Source organism: Somniosus microcephalus, chromosome 8, assembly GCF_052327205.1.
Source record: "Somniosus microcephalus isolate GS21.2 chromosome 8, FLI_Smic_1.0, whole genome shotgun sequence".
In the NCBI taxonomy this organism is placed as follows: Eukaryota; Metazoa; Chordata; class Chondrichthyes; order Squaliformes; family Somniosidae; genus Somniosus; species Somniosus microcephalus.
This window is the reverse complement of record NC_140994.1, coordinates 173,567,386-173,584,809: the sequence shown is the minus strand read 5'-3', so window position 1 is coordinate 173,584,809 and position 17,424 is coordinate 173,567,386.

Genomic DNA, 17,424 nt, shown 5'->3' with positions numbered 1-17,424 from the left:
AAATCTATTATTAAGGATGTGGTAACAGGGCACTTAGAAAATAATAATATTAGGCAGAGCCAACACGGATTTATGAAAGGGAAATCATGTTTGATAAATCTGTTAGAGTTTTTTGAGGTTGTAACTAGCAGAATAGATAAGGGGGAACCAGTGGATGTGGTGTATTTGGATTTTCAGAAGGCATTCGATAAGGTGCCACACAAGTGGTTATTAAACAAAATTAGGGCTCATGGGATTGGGGATAATATACTAGCATGGGTTGAGGATTGGTTAACGGACAGAAAACAAAGAGTAGGAATAAACGGGTCATTTTCGGGTTGGCAGGCTGTAACTAGTGGGGTACCGCAAGGATCAGTGCTTGGGCCTCAACTATTCATGATCTTCATCAATGATTTGGATGAGGGGACCAAATGTAATATATCCAAGTTTGCTGATGATACAAAGCTGGGTGGGAATGTAAGTTGTAAGGAGGATGCAAGGAGGCTTGAAGGGGATATAGGCAGGCTAAGTGAGTGGGCAAGAACATGGCAAATGGAATATAATGTGGAGAAATGTGAAGTTATCCACTTTGATAGGAACAATAGAAAAGCAGAATACTTTTTAAATGGTGAGAGATTGGGAAATGTTGGTGTTCAGAGGGACCTGGGTATCCTTGTACATGAATCACTGAAAGTTAACATGCAGGTACAGCAAGCAATTAGGAAAGCAAATAGTATGTTGGCCTTTATTACACGAGGGTTGAGTATAAGAGTAAAGACGTCTTACTGCAATTATATAGGGCCCCGGTGAGACCACACCTGGAGTATTGTGTACAGTTTTGGTCTCCTTATCTAAGGAAGGATATACTTGCCATAGAGGGAGTGCAACAAAGGTTCACCAGACTAGTTCCTGGGATGGGTGGGGGATTGTTCTATGAGGAGAGATTGTGTAGACTAGGCCTATATTCTCTAGAGTTTAGAAGAATGAGAGGTGATCTCATTGAAACATATAAAATTCTCACAGGGCATGACAGGGTAGATGCAGGGAGGATAGTTTCCCCTGGCTGGGGAGTCTAGAACCAGGGGTCACAGACTCAGAATAAGGGGTCGGCCATTTGGGACTGAGATGAGGAGACATTTCTTCACTCAGAGAGTGGTGAATCTTTGGAATTCTCCACCCCAGAGGGCTGTGGAAGCTCAGTCATTGAGTATATTCAAGACAGAGATCGATAGATTTTTGAATATTAAGGTAATCAGGGGATATGGGTATAGTGCAGGAAAGTGAAGATGAGGTTGAAGTTCAGCCATGTTCTTATTGATTGGCGAATCAGGCTCAAAGGGCCAGATGGCCTACTCCTGCTCTTATTTCTTATGTTCTTATGTAACACAAACAAAAGATATGAACTTATTTTCCATATTTACAGATTAAACTTAACCACTGGTTTTCTGTTTCAAAGAGGATACCTTCTTTCTTGAATAGAACTTTCAGATCTTGTTGTACGACTTTGACTCATTCTAGGTTGAGCCTGCGAAGGATTTTTCTCCTTGATCTACATTTGGACTCTCTACTCTTTCAGACTGTTTGCCTGCCTGACTCGGGCTCAGACTTAAATTCTGTCTTTGTCTTGGACTTGTTTCTGGCACTTCTGATGTAGGATTTGCTACTTGTACTCTACCTGTAACAAGACTATCTGACTCATCAGAATAAATTGAATCATCCCAGCTCTCAACTCCTTCCACATCTTTAGGTAAGATATGATCAATGTGAACAAACCTAACCTTTCCATGATCAGCATCTTGACCAAATATGTGCGAGGGCCACATATCTTCACTATTCTTTCTGGTAACCACTTTAACCATTTATGGTGATGGTTCTTCACTTTAACCTTTTGGTTCAACATCACACTCCTCTCTCTGACTCTACCTTTATCATGACTCTATTTTTGCCTTGATTGTTTCTCTTCTATGGACTGTGCCAAGCTTGGCTTTAACAACGAGAAACTGGTTCGTGGTTCTCATTTCTCCACTAGTTTTCTACCACTAGTGGTATGAGCCGTATTCTGATAGGTAATCAGAAAATTGGCCAGTTTGTGGTCTAACGACAACTGACATTTTTTTGGATTTGGATCCAACATTTGCTTGATGAGGGCATGTTTGACAATTTGTACTGTGCGCTCTGCTGCACCATTTGAAGTAGGGTGGTACAGTGGAAATTTAGTATGTTTCACACCATTTCTGCTCATGAACTGTGTGAACTCTTCTGAACAAAATTGCGGCCCATCATCAGACACAATTTCTTTTGGGAGGCTGTATGAAGAAAACAATCTTCGCAAATTGTCTAGTGTTTTGCTTATTGTTATTATCTGCATCGGAAACACTTTTACCCACGTTGAGTGACTATCACTATGAACAATTGCTGTCCTTCTAGCTCAGCAAAATCTACATGTAACCTTTGCCACACTCTGGGAAGTCATTTCCATGGCTGTAATGGTACTGATGATGGTTTCTTGCTCACCGATTGACATGTTGTACACTGACTGACTATGTACTCTATCTCTTTATCTAAACCTGGTCACCATAAGTAACTGCATGCAAAGCTCTTCCACAAGCACATTCCCAGGTGTTGGTCATGAAGATCTCCTAACAATTTAGACCTGAACCTATTTTGGGATAATGACTCTTGCTCCCCACATGATACAATCTTTACCCACTGACAATTCATTTCTATGGACAAAGTATTGTTGGATATCTTCCTCTGATACCTGGTTTGGCCATCCATTTGCTATGTAATCATGCACCTTTGACATAATTGGGTCACGTTTGGTTGCCCTACCCATCTCTTCAGCTGTGACTGGCAGCTCAGCAATGTACGAGAAATAGAACACTTCTTCCTTATTGGGTGTAACTTGTGATGGGGATGGCAACCTGGACATAGCATCAGCATTATTGTGGTCAGCTGATTGTCTGTACTCAATGTCAGACGTATACGCTGACAAAATCAAAGCCCATCTCTGCATTTGGGTTGCAGCTAAGGTTGGATCTGGGGACTTTGGATGGAGGATTGCTGTCAGGGGCTTATGGTCAGTAACTATGGTAAACTTACTACCAAACAAGTATTTATGAAACTTCTTGACCCCAAAAATCAATGACAAAGCTTCCCTTTCGATCTGCGCATAATTCTGCTCACTGGCACTGAAAGTGCATGAAGCAAAAGCAATTGGTCTCTCCTCCCCTCTATCTAGTACATGAGAGATCACTGCCCCAACTCCGTACGGAAAAGCGTCACACGCTAACTTGATCTCCTTAGATACATCATAGTGAACTAACATGGTACTCTCTACTAACTGGCTTTTACACTCTTGGAATGCTGTGTTGCATTCTTTTGGGACCTGTTTTCTCAACAGCTCATTCAGTGGATGTAACAATGTAGCTAAGTTTGGGAGGAACTTTCCGTAATAATTCAAAAGACCCAAAAATTATTAAAGTTCAGAAACATTCTTGGGAGTGGGTGCATTTCTGATTGCATCCAGCTTTCCCTTGGTTGGATGTAAACCATCTTTGTCTACTCTGTGCCCTAAATATTCCACTGAGTTTTGAAACAACTCACAATTGTGAGCTGTCAATCGTACTCTGTGCTTCTCTAGCCATTTGAGCACTTCATTCAATGCCTCAGCATGGATTTTCCTGTTTGGTGCTGAAATGAGTATGTCACTCAAATAACACACTACCCCTTCAATCCCTTGAAAAATTTGGATCATCGCTCCCTGGAATATGTCAGGGGCAGAAGACACTCCAAATGGTAGCCTACTGAACTGATATAGGCCTTGGTGAGTATTTATAGTCAAGCATGACTTGGACTCTTCATCTAACTCAAGTTGTAAGTAGGCGTGTGTTAGATCTAACTTTGAAAAGATCTGGCCCTGTCAGCGTTGTGAACAAATCTTCCACATTTGGCAACGTATTGGATAGATTACACTCTAGAACCTGGTTTATGGTTACCTTATAATCACCACACAACCTTACCTTACGATTTGACTTAGGTACAACAATGGGTGTAGCTCAATTACTCAGATCTACCTTAGAGATAATGGGGTAGAAATTCGGTATTGCCCCGTTTGGGGCGCAATTATCAGCTGGGCGCAAAGTTTAGCGCCTGGTGCTAATTATCGCCTCCGACTGCAAACTTGGCTTTTATTGCCCCTGGAGCTGATTGGAGCGCTAAATCAGGCGCTGCACACCTGTCTTAAGGTGCAAAGGCCGAGAAGCAAGGCGCTAACTCAGAGCGCGGGCGAAGCTCATGTGATGTCAGTCAGCAATGGAACACAGACACACTGGCGTTGGCCAGTCCTTAAAGGGAAGGGTCGATCTTGCTCTCCATCCACACCCTGCTCATTGCAGCCTTGAATCTCGGCCTGGAGAGACCTGTACATCAAATCTGCTGGAAAGAACAATGGAGAAGCCCAGTGAAAGAGCTCAGAGTGCAGCCCTCATAGTCTCTTCTAAATCGATGCAAGGAAGGTCAAATCAAAATGAACCTGCAAAGTGCTGCTCAGTACCCAAAACTCCTTCATACAGTGTTGAATCTCTTCAGAAGTCTCTCTCTCTCTCTCAGAATGCGTGGTGCAAAAATATCGCCGACAAAAATCCTTGTATTTCACTGGTATGGTGACACATCCTACTACAGGGATTTGGTAAAGGAGTTTAAGCGCGTGCTAAGAACGGCCGCCCCAAGGATTATTAAGCCTCTGATTACCAATTAAATTGGCTCCTAATGCTTATTAAAGAGGCTGCATGCCATTTTGCTGGCTAGTGCTGCAATTAACAACCTCTCCTAACAGCAACCAGCTGAATAGGAGTAAAGAAGTCATTGGTGAGGAATGCGAGCGCGACTGAAAGCCATGCTCAGCTTTCACTGTTCACTTGCTGATTGAGGTTGACTGACTACACTGTGTTTGAAGAGGGATTTTGATTCACATAGGGAGACTTTCTTGAACACTTTGTCAAAACTTCACCAACACTCTGAGGATTTTACGTAAAAAGAGTCAGTGCTGCGATACTGCACCTTATTGAGATATTATGGGAGGCACCAGGAGAAAGGGAGTGGTTGGTCATGGAAATCTTGCTAGGGGTCCCCCTTGGTCTGGAGGAGGATGTGGCCAGGCAGGGCAACCCCAGTTGCTAGAGGAGAGAAGGGCAGGAGGCCCTATCCACCCAGCGTCTTCAGAGAGCACTACTCCCACGTTCACATGACCCAAGACCTCTCTTCTCTGTTAGGCAGTCCCTCAGAACCGAGGATGGCTTGCTTCCACATTAAAAATGAGTTCTCAGGTGACTGATGAGTCCAATGCGGGACCTACAGTCTCTGTCACAGGTGGGGCAGATGGTGGTTGAAGGGACGGGTGGGTGGGGTGCTTGGGTTGACGCTGCTTGCGGTTGGTTTCCGCTTGCTCCCGGCGAAGAGACTCAAGCTGTTTGGCGCCTTCCCGGATGCTTCTCCTGCACTTTGTGCGGTCTTGGGCCAGGGATTCCCAGGTGTCGGTGGGGATGTTGCACTTTTTCAAGGAGGCTTTGAGGGTGTCCTTGAAGCATTTCCTCTGCCCACCTGGGGCTCTCTTGCCATGTCGGAGCTCCGAGTAGAGCGCTTGTTTTGGGGGTTTTGTATCGGGCATGCGGATGATGTAACCCATCCATCGGAGCTGTTCGAGCGTGGTCAGAGCTGCGATGCTGGGGGTGTTGGCCAGAGCAAGAACACTGACTTTGGTGCACCTATCCTGCCAATGGATTGGCAGGATCTTGCGGATGCAGCATTGGTGGTACCTCTCCTGTACTTTAAGGTGCCTGCCGTAAATGGTCCAAGTCTCTGAGGCATACAGGAGGGCGGGTATGACTACTGCTCTGTAGACCACGAGCTTGGTGCCGGGTTTGAGGTCCTGGTCTTCAAACACTCTCTTCCTCAGGCGACCAAAGGCTGCACTGGCACACTGAAGGTGGTGTTGGACTTCGTCATCGACGTCTGCCCTTGTTGACAGTAGGCTCTCGAGGTATGGAAAGTGGTCCACATTGTTCAAGGCCTTGTCATGGATTTTGATAATTGGGGAGCAGTACTGTGTGATGGGGGCAGGTTGGTAGAGGACCATTGTCTTACAGATGTTTAGTGTAAGGCCCATGCTCTCGTACACTTCGGTGAAGGTGTTGACAATGATTTGGAGTTCGATCTCCAAGTGTGCGCAGACGCAAGTGTCATCTGCATACTGTAATTCGACAACAGAGGATGGGACGACATTGGATCATGACTGGAGACGACGGAGGTTGAACAGTTTCCCATTTGTTCTGTAAATTAGCTCCACTCCAGCGGGGAGCTTACTGAGGTTGAGATGGAGCATTGCAGCAAGGAAGATCGAGAAGAGCGTTGGTGCGATAACACAGCCTTGCTTGACCCCGGCCCTTACGTGAATTGGGTCTGTGGTGGAACTGTTGGTCAGGATCATGGCTTGCATGTTGTCGTGAAGCAGGCGGAGGATGGTGACAAACTTTTGAGGGCAGCCGAATTTGAGGAGGACACTCCATAATCCCTCACGGTTGACAATGTCAAAGGCCTTTGTGAGGTCAAAGAAGGCCATGTACAGCGGTTGGTGTTGTCCCTGCATTTCTCTTGTAGTTGATACGTGGTGAAGATCATGTCCATTATGCCCTTTAGTGGGCGGAATCCGCATTGCGGCTCTGGGAGGAGCTCTTCAGCCACTGGGAGTAGGCGATTAAGGAGGATTCTTGCGATGACTTTCCCTGTGGTAGACAGCAGGGAAACTCCTCTGTAATTAATGCAATCAGACCCAAGACCAGTGCATGGGGAGGCTGCGCTTTACCAGAAGGTCATCACAGAGATCTGTGGCTTCGTGGAAGGAAGACTCAGACCTCACAGCACAGCCAGGACTGCATTGCCTGTGGCAGTCAAGGTCACAGTAGCACTTAATTTTGATGCTACTGGAACCTTCCAGGCTGCCACAGGTGATATCAGTCACATATTACAAACCTCTGTGCACTTCTGTATAAGGGAGGTCACCAAGGCTCTATATGCTGTAAGAAATTATTATATAATTCCACATTGCCAGAGAAGACCACAGGCAGAGAACTCTAGGATTCCCCATGGTGCAGGGAGCCATTGACTGCTCTCATGTGGCCATGTGAGCCCCTCATTTAAACTCGGAGGTGATCAGGAACAGGAGGGGATTCCATTCCCTCAATATGCAGCTCGTGTGTGACCACCGGCAGCACATCATGCAGGTGAATGCCTGCTATCCAGGGAGCTGCCATGATGCTTTTATAATGAGACAGTCTTCCGTCCCACAGATCTTTGCATACTGACCAGGGATACCCTCTGATGCCAGGCTCATGACTGCCCTGAGAAAGCCCCAGACACCAGCTGAGCACTCATACAATGAAAGCCACTCTGCTACCAGGAATATCGTTGAGCAGATCATTGGGGTCCTCAAGCAGAGGTTTACATGCCTTGACCATTCAGGTGGTGCCCTGCGGTACTTGGCCGAGAAGGTCTCCAGATTCGTGCTGACTTGCTTCATGCTCCACAATCTGGTGATCATGAGAGTCCAGCCATTACCACCAGCAATTGTGCCAGAGGGCCAAGCTCAGGAGCCACAAGAGCAGAAGGAGGAGGATGATGAGGGGTAACAGGGGGAGTACCAGAGGGTTCCAGGTGGATGGCCCACACCTGGGAGAGACCTCGCCACCATCTAATTGAAGACTGCTTCTGAGAGACAGCCTCCACCATCACACTTCAGAGCACTGTTGCCACATGCCTTACCTTCCAGGACTGAGGATCCATCAAAAAGTCCACCATTTGCACTCAATCCTTTCAACCCCTTCCCCATCATGAACACAATGAAAAAGACCACCGTTTTCAGCACTACCCAATTACCATAATCACTCTTTATCTATACCAAAAACAAACAATGAAAACATTACAACAAGCAACAGCACTTACAAATATTAAACTATTTACCCTGGTGCTTATCCTTACTGGCTATCCCATAAGTGCTTTGCCTACACTGGTGCTTCTACAAAGTGCATCCCAACTGCTGAGAATCTGAAGAAGGCAGTTCAGATGTCCTCTTGGGACGCCCTCGAGAGGCTGTGAGCTGTGATGGCCCCGCCTCAGACTGTACCATCACAGCATAAGCGTCAGCAGCCTGGGCCGCATTGCTTACAGGCAACTGCAAGGGCAATGGTGGAGTGGCGGGGGAGGGAGTAGGAATGTTGCCATCCGGAGAGAGGCCAGTAGGTTCCTGCTCCATGTTTCCCACGCCACTACCTTGGGGCCTCTGTTCAGCCAGCCCTGTGATCTGTTGGAGGACAGATCTCTGGGCAGTGGAGAGACTCTGTAAGCTCCTTTCAACTGAGGAGCCCAGAGCCGCGATGGCAGCTGCCCGAGCTTCCTTTGCAGCACTTTGCTGTTACATGGAAGATGCTCGTAGTGCAATGGAAGCTGTTCGGTATCCAACTACATGAATTATTTTGGGAGCAATTAACCATCATGCCAATTCTACATCATCAGCACTTTGTGTCAGAGTGTTAAAATGATTGATGAAAGGGTATAATCAGATTGCTTGGAGCAGCGGATCACTAGAAAGTTTGGTTTGCAGTAGATTCGTTATATCTACATGCCATAATCAGATTGATGTGATGTGATGCCGCTATCACTGTTCCCAGCCACTGGGAGATGCTTCTCTGCTGTTGTTCATTCTAGTTTGAATAAGGTTCACTGATGGTGTCTTTCTGAAATGACTAGCTGTTGTGATATTCTACACAAACAACTACAAAATATTGGGGGTGAAATTGGTCTTGGGCGATAGCGCAAAATGGGCGATAGCGAATCAGCAGCCCTTTTTACACCCCACCCAATTTTCCTTTCCATTGAAGTCAATGGAAAGTCAGTGCTACTGCACAAGATCAATTTCATCCCCATTATCTTTTATACACCAGCGAACGGATGTACTGAATTTGGGAGCTTCAAATTTTTATTTGAGTTTAGGAAAATAGCTAAGATCAAAATGGATCATCCAGTTAATACTCTAGTTTTCCAACACCAAACACAAGTACAACTTATATTCCAAACACTCTGCTTGAATAGAAGTGTGACTGAGATTGGTTGCGCATTGCATTGGAAACTTGTCACTGCAGCACTTCAAGCACATTGATTACTTTGTCTATAATGTCTTATACAAATTATTTTTATTCAAGTAGAATGGTAGATAATGGAAAAAAATGGCATTATTGAAAGGATCTTAATACATGGAAAGAGGAATATTTTAAACATTGCAGCTGGTTTGTAAGGACAGTTTGTAACTCATTAGACAGATTGGAATTTTTTCCATTTATACCACTCCCAGTCGACCCTGCAAAGTCCTCCTCACCAACATCTTGGGCCATGTGCCAAAATTGGGAGAGCTGCCCCACAGACTAGTCAAGCAACAGCCTGACATAGTCATACTTACAGAATCAAACCTTTCAGCCAATGTCCTAAACTCCTCCATCACCATCCCTGGGTATGTCCTATCCTACCAGCACAGTGGTGATGGCACAGTGTTATACAGTCGGGAGGGTGCGGCCCTGCGAGTCTTCAACATTGACTCCGGACCCCTTGAAGTCTCATGGCTTCAGGTCAAGAATGGGCAAGGAAACCTCCTGCTGATTACCACCTACCGCCCTCCCTCAGCTGATGAATCAGTACTCCTCCATCTTGAACACCACTTGGAAGAAGTACTGAGAGTAGCAAGGGCACAGAATGAACTCTGGCTGGGCGACTTCGATGTCCATCAGCAAGAGTGCCTCGGTAGCACCACTACTGAATGTGCTGGCCGAGTCCTGAAGGACATAGCTGCCAGTTTGGTCCTGCGACAGGTGGTGAGAGAACCAACATGAGGGAAAAACCTATTTGACCTCGTCCTCACCAATCTACCTGTCACAGATGCATCTGTCCATGACAGTATTGGTAGCAGTGACCACCGCACAGTCATTGTGGAGATGAAGTCCCATCTTCACACTGAGTACACCCTCCATTGTGTTGTGTGGCACTACCATTGTGCTAAATGGGATAGATTCAGAACAGATCTAGCAGCTCAACACTGGGCATCCATGAGGCGCTGTGGGCCAGGAATAGGATGAGGCGGGAGGAGGAGGTTCCATGAATATCCCCACCCTTAATGATGGTGGAGCCCAGCATGTGAGTAAAAAGACAAAGCTGAAGCGTTTGCAACCATCTTCAGCCAGAATGCCGTTGTATGATCCATATCGGCCTATTCCTGAGGTCCTCACCATCACAGAAGTCAGTGATATCAAGAAACGGCTCAGCATACTGGATATGGGCTATGGGCCTCGACAACATCCTGGCTATCGTGCTGAAGACTTGTGCTCCAGAACTAGCCATGCCTCTAGCCAAGCTGGTCCAGTACAACTACAACACTGGCATCTATGTGACAATGTGAAAAACTGCCCAGGTATGTCCTGTGCACGAAAAGCAGGACAAATCCAATCTGGCCAATTACCGCCCCATCAGTCTACTCTCAATCAGCAAAATGATGAAAGGTGTCATCAACAGTGCTATAAAGTGGCACTTACTCGCCAATAACCTGCTCACTGATGCCCAGTTTGGGTTCCGCCAAGACCACTTGGCTTCTGACCTTATTACAGCCTTGGTCCAAACATGGTCAAAGGAGCTGAATTCCAGAGATGAGGTGAGAGTGATTGCCCTTGACATCAAGGCAGCATTTGACTGAGTGTGGCATCAAGGAGCCCTAGTAAAACTGAAGTCAATGGGACTTGGGGGGACAACTCTCCACTGGCTGGAGTCATACCTAGCACAAAGGAAGATGGTTGTAGTGGTTGAAGGTCAATCATCACAGCCTCAGGACATTGCTGCAGGAGTTCCTCAGGGCAGTGTCCTAGGCCAATCATCTTCAGCTGCTTCATCAATGACCTTCCGTCCAACATAAGTTCAGAAATGGGGACGTTCGCTGATGACTGCACAGTGTTCAGCGCCATTCACAACTCCTCAGATAATAAAGCAGTCCATGCCCACATGCAGCAAGACCTGGACGACTTTCAGGTTTGGGCTGATAAGTGGCTGGTAACATTCGCGCCACACAAGTGCCAGGCAATGACAATCTCCAACAAGCGAGAGTCTAACTGTAGTGTATGTGCCTTTAAGTCAGAACTACATTTACAGCTCCTGTATACTGTAGTACCGGCAGTGACCACACCGGTATATAAGCTTTGCGCATGCCTCTGTACCCCCAGTCTTCAGACTACCCTCCTCCAGTAAAGACCTGTTTATTGTTAATGTACAGCATCCGTGTGATTATTTAATAACAGCATATCCACTGAACCATGGATCCAACACTAACCACCTCCCCTTTATGTTCAACGCCATAACCATCGTCAAATCCCCCACCATCGACAGCCTGGGGGTCACCATTGACCAGAAACTTAACTGGACCAGCCACATAAGTACTGTGGCAACAAGAGCAGGTCAGAAGCTAGGTATTCTGTGGTGAGTATATCACCTCCGGACTCCCCAAAGCCTTTCCACCATCTAAAAGGCTCAAGTAAGATGGTATACTCTCCACTTGCCTGGATGAGTGCAGCTCCAACTGTAATGTATGTACCTTTAAGGGGGGAACTACTTTGTACAGCTCATGTATACTGTAGTACCGGCAGTGACCACACCTGTATATAATGCTGAGTAGTGATCTGTACAGATCAGTTGCAGTTTGAACCACGTTGAGTAAACACCTGTTGTACCGTTCTCCGCAGTCCGTTTCTTATTATACACGGACGTAACATTGGCTGCGAGACAGGTTCGAACCTACCTGCAACTCTGCATCACCTCCCGGGGATTCGTTCCTGGAGATCAGTGGATTGGAGGTCAAGGCCAGAGACTCGGGCGTCGACCACGGGCAATCGCCCAGTCATCCAGCAGAGACTCGAGAATTGCGGGGGAGGCTGTCGAGAGCCAGGCTTGGCTTTCCAGTCGAGGTGGTCGAGCGAAACGGGCTGGCAACAGGTAGTGCACAGACCCTTCCCGGACGGTGGCGGGCTAGAGCCTGACCGAGCGGCACAGCAAAGGGCCGAGCAGTGTCGACGGGGAGAGAGAGAGTGGGCAGAGCGCACAGGGTGCAGCCGGTGTTCAGGGGCAGAGCAGCATCGGAGAGAGGGAGAGAGAGACGTGCAGAAACCCGCGAGGCACCGCCATTGCCACGAGGACCGCCGGGAGTGGTGTCGGCAGCAGCGGGGGAGGAAGGAAAGCACGGGAGATGCCATTTTAAGCCATTGGGAGACGCCATTTTAAACCACACACAAAATGCTGAAGAGTGGCAGTATCACCGCATTTGACAATGAAGTCGAAGATTGGACTACATATGTCGAACGAATAGAGGTGTACTGCAAGGCAAATGAGGTGTTAGATGACAAGAAAGCGTCGGTATTGTTAAATTTAATGGGTGCAAAGACGTATGGTTTATTACGAAATCTAGTAACCCCAACAAATCCAATGGAAAAGAGTTTTGAAGACATAGTAACGATACTAAAGGAACATTTAAACCCCACACCGCTGCTGATAGCAGAAAGATTCAAGTTTCACAAACGGAACCAGCATCAGGAGGAAAGCAATGCTGATTATTTAACAGAACTGCGCAAACTATTGAAACACTGCCAGTTTGGAGCGGGACTGGCAGATACCTTAAGGGGCAAGTTTGTGTGTGGGATTCAAAGTGAAGGAACCCAGAAACGTCTTTTATCTGAAAAGGACCTTACGCTGGAAAAGGCTTTCAGCATTGCGGTATCATATGAAGCAGCAGCACGGGGCGCTGCAGAGATACAACAGAGACCGCAAGAATATGGCACAAACGAAATGTCATATGGAACAGAGAAGTGCTATCGCTGCGGCAGAACAACACACGACCAGAATGATTGCTGGTTCAAAGACAAAGTGTGCAGACAGTGTGGAAAAGTAGGACACATAGCATGAGTCTGCAGGTCGGGAAAGAAAACCAGCAATAAGAAACCGACCAAAGGGAAGTACAAGAAGGTACATAAGATAACGGAGAATAGTTCAGATGAACAAAAGAGTGATAACGACTCCAAAAGCAGGGAACTGAGTTGTCTGAAACTACATAATGTGATCACAACGGAGGATCACCGAACCATTTGGGTCACTCTCAAGATAGCAGGAGTCCAGGTAAAGATGGAATTGGACACAGGATCAGCCCTAACAGTCATAAACCGATGGGACTACGAGCGGCTATTCTCACACATACCCTTGAGAGAAACAAAAATTATTTTGAAGACGTACACGGGGCAAAAAGTCTACCCCAAAGGAAAAATAAGGGTGACCGTTATATACAACGGTAGGGAAACACCAAAACTAGACCTGTATGTATTGCAAGATGGAGGACCACCATTACTGGGACGTGAATGGATCTGGAAAATACAACTGGATTAGCATTCCATACAGGCACTGACTGTGGCTGACAAAAAGGATGACGACGTCACACCTGGGCGACTGTCAAAGATCCTAACTGACGCGAAAGAAGTGTTCCAGCAAGGACTCGGAACACTAAAAGGCATGACAGCGACGATTAAAATTGAAGAAAACGCAAGCCCAAAATTTTTTAAGACCTCATGCGATCCGCCCAGCCGTCGAAGCAGAGCCGGAGAGTCTGGAACGTTCAGGTATATTGTCCAAGGTAGACTGGAGCGAGTGGGCTACTCCCATCGACCCTGTGATGAAAAAGTCGTTGAGCAGCACGCCTGGGGAACCAAGGAAGGTTCACATCTGTGGGGACTTTAAGGTAACAGTGAACCCGGTCCTTCACACCATACAATATCCACTTCCACGGATTGAAGATATTTTTGCTTCGCTATCTGGAGGGAAACGCTTCACTAAGATTGATCTGGCCCAGGCGTATCTGCAAATGGAGGTAGAAGAAGCATCAAAAAAATACCTCACAATCAACACCCATAAAGGTCTCTACCAATACAACTGGCTAGTATTCGGGGTAGCATCAGCTCCGGCTATTTGGCAGAGGGCAATGGAACAAGTCCTGCAAGGGATCCCAGGGACCCAGTGTTATTTGGACGACATCCTGGTCACGGGCGAAAATGACAGTGATCACCTTGCCAACCTGGAGCAGGTGCTCACTAGATTGCAGGAATATGGGCACCGAGCTAACCGCCCCAAATGCGAGTTTTTTAGAAAACAGATCTCATATTGTGGCCACGTTATCGATAAAGAGGGGTTACATAAGTCCCCAGAGAAGATTGAGGCAGTAGTCAAGGCTCCAGCACCGGAAAATGTGTCACAACTGAGGTCGTTCCTCGGGCTGGTAAACTACTACCATAAGTTCTTGCCAAATTTGTCTACAATACTACACCCACTGAACACCTTACTGCAAACTGGGGTGCCATGAAAGTGGAGTGACGAATGTAGACGAGCTTTCCAGAAGAGCAAAACAATAATCACTTCGAAAGAGGTATTGGCCCATTACAACCCAGCATTACCAATTCGGTTGGCATGTGATGCGTCACCCTACGGCATTGGAACGGTGCTGCCGCACAAATTCTCGGACGGCTCAGAGAGGCCAATAGCCTTTGCATCACGATCACTAACCTCAGCCGAGCGTAACTATGCCCAGATTGACAGGGAGGCCCTCAGCCTAGTGTGGGGAGCGAAAAAGTTCAATCACTATCTGCACGGGCAGAAATTCACCTTGCTGACTGATCACCAGCCTCTTGTCTCCATTTTTAATCCGAAGAAGGGCGTTCCGGTGATGACTGCGCAACGACTACAAAGATGGTCACTTTTTCTAGGGGCGCACCACTATGAGATTGAATATAAGCGCACGAAACAGCATGGAAATGCTGATGGGCTATCACGCCTGCCACTGCCTACTGCGGAGGAAGCACCAGCAGTGGATCCTGTCAAAATATTCCATTCGATTATAGTTGAATACCTACCGGTAACTAACGCTTGTATCGAAAAGGAAACCCGAAATGACCCGACACTGTCTCGGGTATACGATTTGACGCTGAAGAAATGGCCAGCACATGGCGACTCACTGTTGCCAGCATTCTCGACAAGGAGAAAACAGCTGTCAGTGTGCCGGGGGACCTTGATGTGTGGATCCCGAGTGGTAATTCCACCCATGTTAAGGGATAGAGTGCTCAATGAGCTTCATGAGGGTCATCTGGGAGGGGTAAAAATGAAAAGCCTAGCCAGGGCTTATGTGTGGTGGCCAGGAATCGATAAACAAATCGAGGACCTGACCAAGAGCTGCTCAGGATGCCCGAAAGTCCAAAATGCACCACCACAGGCCCCTCTACACCCATGGGAGTGGCCCTCATCTCCATGGCAACGGGTGCATATTGATTTTGCTGGTCCATTCATGGACTCAATGTTTTTAATAGCCGTGGATGCGCACTCGAAATGGCCTGAGGTCATCAAAATGTCCTCCACCACCACGGAGAAAACTATTGCAGTCCTACGGACCATTTTTGCCAGGAATGGCTTGCCAGAACAGATTTGCTCCGACAACGGACCACAGTTTGTGTCCGAAGAGTTCCGGAGCTTCTTGAAAAAGAATGGGGTAAGGCATTACACATCCGCCCCGTATCATCCAGCCACAAATGGATTGGCTGAGAGGTTCGTACAAACCTTTAAGAAGGCAATAAAGGCTATGTATAATGACAACATTCCGCTGCAGCACAAGGTGGACAATTTCCTGTTCGTCTACCGGAATGCGAAACATGCAGTCACCAACCAGGCCCCAGCCATGATGTTCTTTAACTGAAGGTTAAGATCTAGCCTGGATTTGCTCAGACCAAACGTACGAAGAGATGTTGAGAGTAAGCAATTCCAGCACATCCATGAGAAGCCAACAAGGAGCTTCAATGTAGGGCAATCAGTCTTGGCCCGCGACTACCGAACAGAAAAATGGCAGCCAGGAACGATATGCATACAGCAGGGCTCACTAATGTACACAGTGGACGTTGGGGAGAGCATCGTGAGACGCCATGCTGACCAGGTCCTAGAGTCACAGGAACAAGTCAACCCCATGCCTCGCCCATACGTACCTGGTGATGAACCCAACATACAGGTAGCATCTACCCCAGAAAGAGTAGCATCAGAAGCTGATGAACCAACCGATGACAGGGGGCCAGAATCGCCTCCGCACCAAGAGCAAGACACTCGGGAAAGGCGCTATCCAGAAAGGATCAGGAAGCCTCCCCAAAGACTGAATTTATAAATAGACTATTTTCAGCTAATGTTGCATGTTAAAAGTGTTAATTGTAATTAGTTTGATATTTAATTGTTAAATGAGTGTTATGGTACTGTTAATCTAAAAGGGGAGGAATTGTATTGTATGTACCTTTAAGGGGGGAACTACTTTGTACAGCTCATGTATACTGTAGTACCGGCAGTGACCACACCTGTATATAACGCTGAGTAGTGATCTGTACAGATCAGTTGCAGTTTGAACCACGTTGAGTAAACATCTGTTGTACCGTTCTCCGCAGTCCGTTTCTTATTATACACGGACGTAACACCAACAACACTCAAGAAGCTCGACACCATCCAGGAAAAATCAGCCCGCTTGATTGGCACCCCATCCACCACATTAAACATTAACTCCCTCCACCACTGGTGAACTGTGGCTGCAGTGTGTACCATCTACAAGATGCACTGCAGCAACTCGCCAAGGCTTCTTCGGCAGCACCTCCCAAACCCGCAACCTCTTCCACCTGGAAGGACAAGGGCAGCAGGCGCACACCACCACCTCCAAGTTCCCCTCCAAGTCACACACCATCCTGACTTGGAAATATATCGCCGATCCTTCATCATCGCTGGGTCAATATCCTGGTACACCCTCCCGAACAGCACTGTGGGAGTACTTTCATCACACGGACTGCAGCGGTTCAAGAAGGCGGCTCACCACCACCTTCTCAAGGGCAATTAGGGATGGACAATAAATGCTGGTCTTGCCAGCGACACCCACATCCCATAAACAAATTTAAAAAAAAACTCACTTCTTCAGAACTTCAATCACCCCAAATGCTTACTACTGCAATACTTTCTGCAATGCTTCAATATAATGCCCCAAGTACTATGTTACAATTTACAATATTTTCTTCACCAATCCCAAACCACATCATTACTCTCACACCCTCTCAAATCCTTGGAAACGAAATAATCTAATCCACATACCACATTGCCTGACCTACTATAACCAGTGCCATTAAAGATCCACTTCCTTCGAACACTTGAAATCCTCTGGTTCCCTGTGAACAAAGTCATGAAAGATCAACTACTATTCTCTAAACTTCAGAAAATGAATTGAACTGAAAGAAACAGAGAGGGGGCAAAATTCAGTTATGT